The sequence below is a fragment of the Hippocampus bargibanti genome, linkage group LG08, assembly GCF_051943395.1.
Source record: "Hippocampus bargibanti isolate YZ-2025 linkage group LG08, ASM5194339v1, whole genome shotgun sequence".
Classification (NCBI taxonomy): Eukaryota; Metazoa; Chordata; class Actinopteri; order Syngnathiformes; family Syngnathidae; genus Hippocampus; species Hippocampus bargibanti.
In genome coordinates this window covers 13,383,039-13,392,791 of record NC_142741.1, presented here as the reverse complement: position 1 = coordinate 13,392,791, position 9,753 = coordinate 13,383,039, and the positions used below count along the sequence as shown (strand labels likewise).

At 44.2% G+C, this 9,753-nt stretch overlaps 1 long non-coding RNA gene across 1 annotated transcript; it reads right to left on the bottom strand.

Annotated features, from left to right (window-relative positions):
* Positions 1–4,218: 4,218 nt before the first annotated feature.
* Positions 4,219–4,712, bottom strand: LOC148894581 (uncharacterized). Its single transcript, XR_016115861.1, has 2 exons — positions 4,592–4,712; positions 4,219–4,382 (listed from the first exon to the last, which is right to left on the bottom strand). It is a non-coding gene; the product is annotated as an uncharacterized LOC148894581 (long non-coding RNA).
* Positions 4,713–9,753: the final 5,041 nt, after the last annotated feature.

The following is a 9,753-nucleotide window of genomic DNA, read 5'->3' as shown; positions in this document are numbered from 1 at the left end:
CATCGGCCCGGGGATAACATGCAATCTACACACAAGTAGTCCAGTCCAATCAAACCCTCTGTACTGTTAGGTGGACGCGCGAAGCAGTGGACCACCAGGCCTCCTCTATAACCATCTAAATTAAAATAAATTACGACTTGAAATGTATCAGTCTGTATTAAATTAATTGATGCATTGTACTCAGCAATCCTATTCACTTTTTAAAAAAGTATCAATCAGCTTTTTCATGATCTTCACATTTTTTGACAAGCACTTGAATATGAGAAAATAGTGCGTTTCATTCAAAGAGGGAGTCAGCCCAATGTCACTTTAATGTTGCTTTAAGATTCCGTCATTCGCTGCTCTACTTGCACGACACGGACGCTATCTTTGGATGGCCAAACTTAATATTTCATAGAAACCCTGGGTCACAGGTAGAAGTATGTCTCCCCCACAGAAACACCCCAGAAGCTTGCGGCTCTGTGCGCCATCCATTTAGGTTTTGTTGAGATTTTTCATTTGCGTCTTTTTTTCTTTTCTTTTTTTACTCTACTAAACTAAAATAAAATATGAGATCTATGCATACACCAAGGGTATATAAAAACATGAAAACAAATGTAAAGGCTGTTCCGAAACATAACATGCTCTGATGTCAAACTGTAGGGTTTCTTGTAATAAGAATCATGGAGTGTGGACTTATTGTGAAAGACCCAAATATGCCTCTATATTATAGAGTCTATAGAATACAAAGTTGACAAAATTATGTGGGGTATCCTGCATTTACTCAAATAGTGGCTCTAACTGAAATGAGCTCTTTCATGCACTCCATAACCCGATAATATGATAAATTGTCCCCAAAAGGATTAATTCAGCATGTCAATTTGCTGCCTCAACCCAAGTGGTTAGCACACCGGCTTCACAGTGCAGAGGTCGCCGGTTCGCGTCCCGGTCCGGCCTCCCTGTGTGGAGTTTGCATGTTCTCCCCGGATCCGCGTGGGTTTTCTCCGGGTCCTCCGGTTTCCTCCCACACTCCAAAAACATGCATGGCAGGCAGATTGACCACTCCAAATTGTCCCTAGGTGTGAGTGTGAGAGTGACTGTTGTATGTCTTTGTGTGCCCTGTGATTGGCTGGCAACCAATTCAGGGTGTCCCCCGCCTCATGCCCGAAGACAGCTGAGATAGGCTCCAGCAAAATGTTATAAAACATTTTTCTGATGTCAGTTAGGAAACAAAAAAGTGATGTCGGTTGTCCTTTAAATCTAGTGTGTGCAAACCTCATAGCACAGTAAAAACACTACAACCCAATTTGGATTGGATTTGCCTTTATTAGTCTCGCAGTGGAGAAATTTACATTTCACATCAGCAAAGTGATGTAAGGGATGTTTTTTGATTGATTTATTAACAGTCTTTAAAATGTGAAAAAAGCCCTTATCAGTTCATAAATTTGTCTCAAGGAATATGCAAGATATGACATTTACATACTATTTTGCAGATACTGGCAGGAGGAAATGTAAATAGATTAAAATAACATACGCACTGTGATTTATCAAGATTGCGTCTGTTTTTAATAAGTTTTAATCGAAAGTGGAAAGTTAAAGAAATCAACATTTATTGAAAAAAGGAATCACATTCAACATTCAATACATATTGTTACACAACGAAATACACAAGCTCAATAATATCTACTTGTGTTAAACTCCGCAAAATCATGGATGGATTGTCCTGACCGCGCAATCGACAAACTCGCCACGGACGCCCTCGCTCGCCTTCATGAGCAAACAGTACACGTGTATCGTTGTACTTGAGAGTTATGAAAAGCGCTCAGTGGCCCTTAGGCGACAACGCAATGCAAGGCGAACAACCCATTGTGCACAAAGACGGCAAAAGACAACTGCAATAAAACCTTTGGCAACCGATATTTTCCGTAAATTAAGCAACGTAGCGTTTGTGGTAGGTAATGCCTTAATTTAAGAAAAACCTATATACTTTGCGACAATGTTTTTTTGCGATTTCTCGTCTTTCCTTATGGCCAGGCAGGCAACTTTTCAGAGTTGTCTGACTTGTCCGCTAACATTTTCAGACTATCAGACACTGTTTTACTATAATTTGGACAAGTTCGGCGGGCCGGATTAAAAAGCCGAACGGGCCGTATGTGGCCCGCGGGCCGTAGTTTGCCCATGTCTGGTCTAGTCGCTAGTGGCTAGTGATAAGTGCAGTTTTCGCAAACCATGATAGGCTAGTGACTAGCCAATCATAGTTTACCAAAACTCTGATGCTTCGCAGTGCCTTTTGAGTTGCCAACTCGACAAGCCGTAACGTCCACGTCAACGAATATCTCAGACGCAGACGCACACGCAACTCCCAGAGACCTGCTCAGCATCGGACAGAGTTTCACAGCACGACTTGCTCGACTCCACGCCACGATCAAGCTCTGCGAGACATCTGCGCATCACTTCCTTGGGAGATTTGACAACCTCCGTTCTACAAATAAAGAGATTTCATCTCAGACGCAGAGACACACGCAACTCCCAGAGACCTGCTCAGCATCGGACGGAGTTTCACAGCACGAGTTGCTCGACTCCACGCCACGATCAAGCTCTGCGAGACATCAGCATGTCACTTCCCTGGGAGATTTGACAACCACGATTTTACAAATAAAGAGATTTGACAAACTCTTTATTGGCGAGCCAGCCATCCCAATCACTCTCCGAATGAAAAGGCCCAGATTTACCAGCCTCCCGTGAACCCGGCATCTTCTCAGGAGCTCCCGATGGGCCGCCACCACCCTTGAAACCTGCCACACCCCCGATGGCCAACACTGTCCAACTCGCCTGACGACTCCTTGCTGCATCGTTGATGTCCACGATCGGACATCGTCTATGTCCACGATCAGACATCATCGGACATCGGGAAGACGCTTCATGGCCGACTCGGCCGCCGACGTCAGCGTTCTTCCTGTCCTGCAGAGCGCCATGGCAGCGCGATCAACGTCATCGTCGCCGATGACCAACCTGTACGTGCCCGGCAGCATGACCAACACCACGCTCCCTCATCGATTCCCCGACTCGACCGATCCCAGCCAAACGACTCCGCGAGCACTCGTCGCCGTGCTCCCATACAACGACTTCAGCAACCACCGAAACATCCTCTGCCACATCCCCTTCGACGCCCGCCACGCCCGGTGATCGACCGTCATCGTGCCTGGCCTCTCCGAACGACGTTTTTTTGTTGTTCCATTTTTCCTTCATCGCCTTCACCGACTTCGGATCCAGGAGGGGAGCCCTGTGGCGGCACAGGTGCGCACCGCGGCTTTGATGGGAATCTCAGCCTGACACTTTTCCCACGCTTGGACAGTATAAAAGAGCAGCCGTCGCGGGACAGCAGCAGAGAATATCTCAGATGCAGACGCACACACAACTCCCAGAGACCTGCTCAGCATCACTGCACGTTTCACAGCACGACTTGCTCGACTCCACGCCACGATCAAGCTCTGCGAGACATCTGCGCGTCACTTCCCTGGGAGATTTGACAACCCCCAGTCTACAAATAAAGAGATTTGACAAACTCTTTACATCCACGCCAACGTCCGGTCGAGTCCCGTTCCCATACGGCCGTCCGGGGTGCCACTCTGCGCCTGGCAGTGCAACGTCCACGTCGCGCCATGCGTCGTCACGTGAACGTGCGAGAAGGATCGCACTCACGCACACGACGATCCGTGCCGCGTCCACGTCCACTTCAGGCCGAGTCCCGTTCCCATCAGGCCGCCGCCCATCGTATGCTTGAGGGGCAACGGTTGCTGTCTCCACCATTGTTCCCTCGTGAGTTGGACCTTTTGGGAGACTGTTGGGACTTCTGGAAGCAGTCCCTTGAAGGGGGGGTACTGTCATGATCTGGTTGGCGACCAACGGGTGGCGCTGTCGGCCCCGCCTGCACCTGCACAGGTGCTGGTCGTCCCGATCAGTGGCGGACTGCCACGTTCGGATTGGCGACCAACGAGTAGCGCTGTCAGCCCTGCCTGCTGCCTCGCAGGTGCCTGTCGTTCCCAATGAGTGACACTCAAAAGGACTCCCGGCACGACCATTCGCTGTCGGGTCATTGTTGTATGCTTTGTATGCATTCTGTATGCTTTGTATGCATGTTGTATGCATTGTGCATTGTGCATGTGTGACGGCTGTCATAACAGTGACTGTCTTCGTCTCCACGATGCTGCCGTCTTAATGAAACCTGACGCGTGGATGTGTCTTTTTATTTCTTTTATTTCTGCAACACAGTATGGCAGAAGGGATGGGTGAAGTCGCATGGGTTTCGTCTTGTGATTAACCTGAATCTCCTCGAGATTGTTCTGCAACACAGTATGGCAGAAGGGATGGGTGAAGTCGCATGGGTTTCGTCTTGTGATTAACTGCGCAATAGAAAAGCACTATGAAGCACATGTGCTCCAAAGTTCCACTCGACAAAACGTGAAGTAAATAATGACACAAAAAGTATTCTGGACTCGAAATGAATAAGGGAACTAATTAGATAACACGAGACAGTATAAAAGGGGAAACAAAATAAGATATTGTCATGAAAATGCGCGTTAATCGAGACCAACAGAAAATTGCGACTCACCCTGAATCTCCTCGAGATTGTTCTGGAAACTATGGGCGGGACATGGTGCCACACTGTGCGCCGTTGCGTCACTTCCTTCATAATTTAATAATCTAAGTGCACAACTCCGTTACACATGCATTGTCTGCTGTGCATGTGTTTGTTTCATCGTGACAGACTTTTACTCGTTGTTTATTTATTTTTCTGTTCAAATGATTTTAACGTTTTAGATTTTGTTCCTGTTAACTTTATTTTAATACAATTTCTCAAATACAACCCGCTGCTGCCTCCTGCCTGCTTTTTGGGATCCACAACTGCCATCACCACCTTGCAAACCGTGACAGGAATTATTTCATAAGAATTAATGGACACAATATAATTAACATTAGTTTGTGTTTCAGATATGTTTAGGCCAGCAGAGAAGGTCTTGCAGGTCCTGATGGTCCACCACTGCTTTGACTATATCAGAAAAAATTGTGATTATGAATTGTATTGTGTTTTAATGGTGTATTTATGACAACGTACCTCAGTCTGTAAGGACTTTGATTTGCAAGCAAATATGTATGAATTGTACCAACAACTGGTCGGAATGAAATCAGCTCTTAAAAGCCACAATTGCCATCTTGTCCTTAACAAATGTCTACATTTCTCACACCAAATCGTTCTTACCTGTATTGTTGCAGACAAACTCCACACGGTATTTCAGCATGTTAGAACTCTTTCAGGGACAGCGGCTACTACAGTGGATAGCTTATCATTTGATTAGGTTACAGAGTGCATGAAGGGCTTAGTGTTAGAAATAAAATTTATCTTGTCAAAAACTCAAAAAGCATACAAATATAATACACTTTGAACTTTTACCGTTGTCTTCCCAGGAAAATTAATGGGACCTTTAACGGTGGCATCACGTGTACTTCCACATGGCAAAGCCCAAATGTCAAAATGTCATCTCTATGGAATGGAATTCATTCATATTGGATTGATCTGACAAAGATTTTATAATATCGAATCTCACTTTCATGGCACGGCCAAAGCAATTTCTTATTCGCTTTTGTTTAGAGTGTTGGGCTTATCACTAAATACTGTACACACGGCTGCATATTATCAAGAGACAGCTGGCAGGAACAGACAAAGTGTTCCCTCAATCCAATATCAGAAATGGATGGAGCCCAGATCAAAAGACAAGAGTCCATCTGGTGCTGCCATTGAAGGATTAGCCAGCAAAGAGATCTCGTGAATGACATGTTGCTACGATGACATCCCTTTATCCAAAGAATAGTCTTGCATGGACAAAAAACATCCAATTTACTCACAATATACGATTGAATCAACCCTCAATGTGCAATATTTTCTGTGCCGATGCAAGGAATTGTTCGACATAACTTAATTGAGTGGGTGCAATAAGAAAGTGTCATTTATGAAGACATTTTACAATTATTACAACCCAATTATTTCACCAAAATTTCATTTGTAAAATTCCAGTGCGGCGTTTGCATGTTTTCTCCATGATGCCATAAGCACAAGTAAGTTAAGCAAACAGTGTACATTTTCCAACGGTATGAAATGTTAGTGTGAATGATTGTTTACCTGCACTGAAAATAGGTTTGGGTGAATCCTGCCTACTACTGCCAACGAAGAAAGCAACGGGGGTTGCTGGAGATAATCTCAGCTGTTTTCGGACAGTAGTTGGGAGGACACACTGAACTGGTTGACAGCCAATCGCAGGGCACACAGACACAAACAACTATTCGCGCTCATACTCACACCTCGGGACAATTTGGTGTGTTCAATCAGCCTGTCATGCATGTTTTTGGAAAGTGGGAGGAAGCCAGAGGACCCGGAGAAAATCCACATAGGTCCAGGGAGAACATGCAAACTCCACACAGGAAGGGCACATCTGAAATTGAAACCGGTACCTGTGCACTGTGGAGTCAACGTGCAAACAAATTATTTCTTTCAATTCATTGGACATTATCTTGATACTTCTCATTTGGTTTATCCATTCATCTATTTTCAATACCACTTATGCTCAACAGGGTCGCGGGCAGTTGCTGAAGCCGAGCTGACTTTGGCGAAAGGCAGACGTTTAATATTCGCTTGGAAAAAATACTCTTTTTACTGCAAGAACCCATACAAGGGTATGGAAAATCCTACTGGGCCCTCTGCACCCTGCCCACCACCTTTTCCAGCTACTCCCCTCAGGCAGGCGCTACCGATCCATGAGCACCAAATCCAGCAGACATTCCCCCCATCTTCCCCCAAGCAATTTACTCTTAAAACAGTAACACAAATAGAACTATAAAGTGCCTCTTTGCAATTTTTTGATGATGACAAATTCCTTGTGTGTTCTACATACTTGGCAATAAAGATGATTCTGATTGTGATGATTCTGATTCTGAAATAAACGACAACAGCGGCCAGGTAGTCAAGTGGTTAGCACACTGGCTTCACAGTGCAGATGTCATGAGCTCAAAACCCGGTCCAGCCTCCCTATGTAGAGTTTGCATCTTCTCCCGGGCCCGCATGGGTTTTCTCCAGGTCCTCCGGTTTCCTCCCACATTCCAAAAACATTCCTGGGAGGCTGAATGAACACTCGAAATTGTCCCTAGGTGTGAGTGTGACAGTGAGTAGTTATTTGTCTCTGTGTGCCCTGCGATTGTCTGGCAACCAATTCAGGGTGTCCCCTGCCTGGTCCCCAAAGACGGCTGGGATAGGCTCCAGCACCCCCTTGCGATGAGTTGAGCTGATGAGTATAAAGCAGTCTGGAAAATGGATGGATTAATGGATGGATAAATGACAACAAATTCTTAGAAATGAACATTGCACAGGGGCTTTTGTTCAATGTCACAGTCAGAACGATACATGTACTCCTTTTCTGCAGTGCTGATGCTTGAACTAAATAGGATTGTGTCCCCAATTGTATGTGGTGGCTCAACATTGTACATCCTCTTGCTGAGCAACCAGACATCTGTTCCTGTTTTGTCAAACGGACATCTTCTCATCTAATCTTTCCATTCAGTACATTTCTTTTGTCGATTGTAAGTAATCCATATTCCTATTCAAGAAAATCTCATCTCATTTCTATCTCGTCAGATTTGTATCACATTATTGTCATCCATTTGTGGAAGGACTAGGACGGTGTTTGCCAAGGAATGTCACCACTGCCCCGAGTGCTACTTTAATTGCAGTGCACCACTATGTACTTTGTAAATATTATGGTAATTCAGCCCACGACTAATTTGTTTTGTAACTACATTCAGAAACAGAAACAATCGGCAAGATTATCATTGTCTCCCATTTAAACGAATAAAAATAGCTGTTGTTCTAGCTGAGAACAACATTATATTTCAAAGTCAAAGTCAAAGTCAGCTTTATTGTCAAATATGCTAATATGCATGACATACAGCACAGATGAAATTAATGTCCTCTCGGACCCAGCGTGCAAGGCATGCAAGGCACTTATAACGTGGCTAAAAAGACATACAATTGACAACAGACAATACATGTAATTTCTGAATGTAAAGTGAGGTAGTGTTGTCTGGAAAGTGAGGTAGTGACGTATGTAAAGTGAGGTAGTGACATATGTAAAGTGAGGAAGTGACGTATATATATATTTTCGTCTGTGTAAGCACTCAGTCGTACAGGAGTGGTCCGTCGATGAAAAGGTTTCTTCAGCCGTCATCTGTGCTTCTGTGAAGGTGTCGGATGTTTTGCTTATCATCCAAGAGGCTTTGTCAGTGAACTAAAATTTTGCTGGTAGTTCGTGTAGTATGTGCGTCAGACTGATTGAATCCTCAAAATTGCTCTGAGGAGTGACTGTGAGCTTAAAAGGTTGTTTGTCGATGTGTGCCCTGCAATTGACTGGCAAACAGTTCAGGGTGTACTATACCTTGTGTCTGGAGAAAGCTGGGATCAGGTCCAGCACGCTCCCGACCTTTGTGAGGATAATCAGATCACAAAATGAATGGATGGATGCATATTTGTAATTAAAGTTGAGTTGTTTTCTTCCAGTGTACAGAATTATTTCTCTTGAGCTCTTGAAATTATCTAAATGTCCCAGAGCAATATCAATATGTTCCTGTTTTTGGTATTGACTGTATCTATAGGTATCTGCATTGCTTCCCCAACCACTAATTTTTGGTCACTTTAGTTGTAATTGAATGCACGTCGCAAAAAATACGACAAAAGCTTTTCATTGGACAATGGCATTGCGATTTTATGAACATTTTTTATTCCAAAATACAAGTAATTCCAGGGATGTGTATCTATATTCTACCGGAAACAAATTACTTGTGTGTTCTACATATTTGGCAATGAAGATGATTCTGATTCTGATTCTGATATTTTAGAAGTGTTAAAATACTAAAAATGGCGCGACCGACTGCGGCTCACGTAACAAGACACGTGACCAAGTTGACCACAGTATTTAAAGGACAACCGACGTCTCCGGACAAGTTGTGTCCATAATTTGTAAAATGGCTTTAAATGACTCCTACTGAGCGTATTTTACAAAGATTCCACCGCATATAGCTATATTTAACATTTTAAGACTCGGAAGTCTTGTTTTTGAGTTGGTGACGAGTCCGTACGTGACGTCATTAAAGGACTGTAAAAAAGACGCATTCTAGCGGTCCTTCCATCACATCAATGTATTTTGCTGTACTTGTTTGGTCTGCACCCACAAGATGGCGCCCAAGCTCCGTTGGAAATGGGCTGATTTGTCTTCTGGGAATTTGTGTCAACTACAGTAAAGTCTCGTTAAATCGATATTCAAGGGAGTCCGAAAAAATATCGATATAACCGAGACTATCGATATATCCGCCCCTGCGCCGAACTGCATTAAACAAAAGCCGCCAAAAGAGGGCAGCCAAGCGCCATATATATATATACAATCAGCTGTGGGGACCCAGGTGCGTGATGATGGGAGGGGCCGTCTCCCGGGAGCAGCGGAGGAGGTGACAGGAGGGGCGGGGCGCGCCCAGGACGGCGACGAGATGTGACATATAAGAAACGGAGCTGGCCATTAGCTCCCTTTTTTTTGGGTGAGAGATGTTCCCCCAATGTTCCCTCAAAATGGCATATATAATTCTTTAATGATTGTAATCATGTATGCTTTAATCTTCAGAACTACAGTGTATTTGAAACATATTCAAAACTGGATGTGTAACAAGAAAGCATATTAT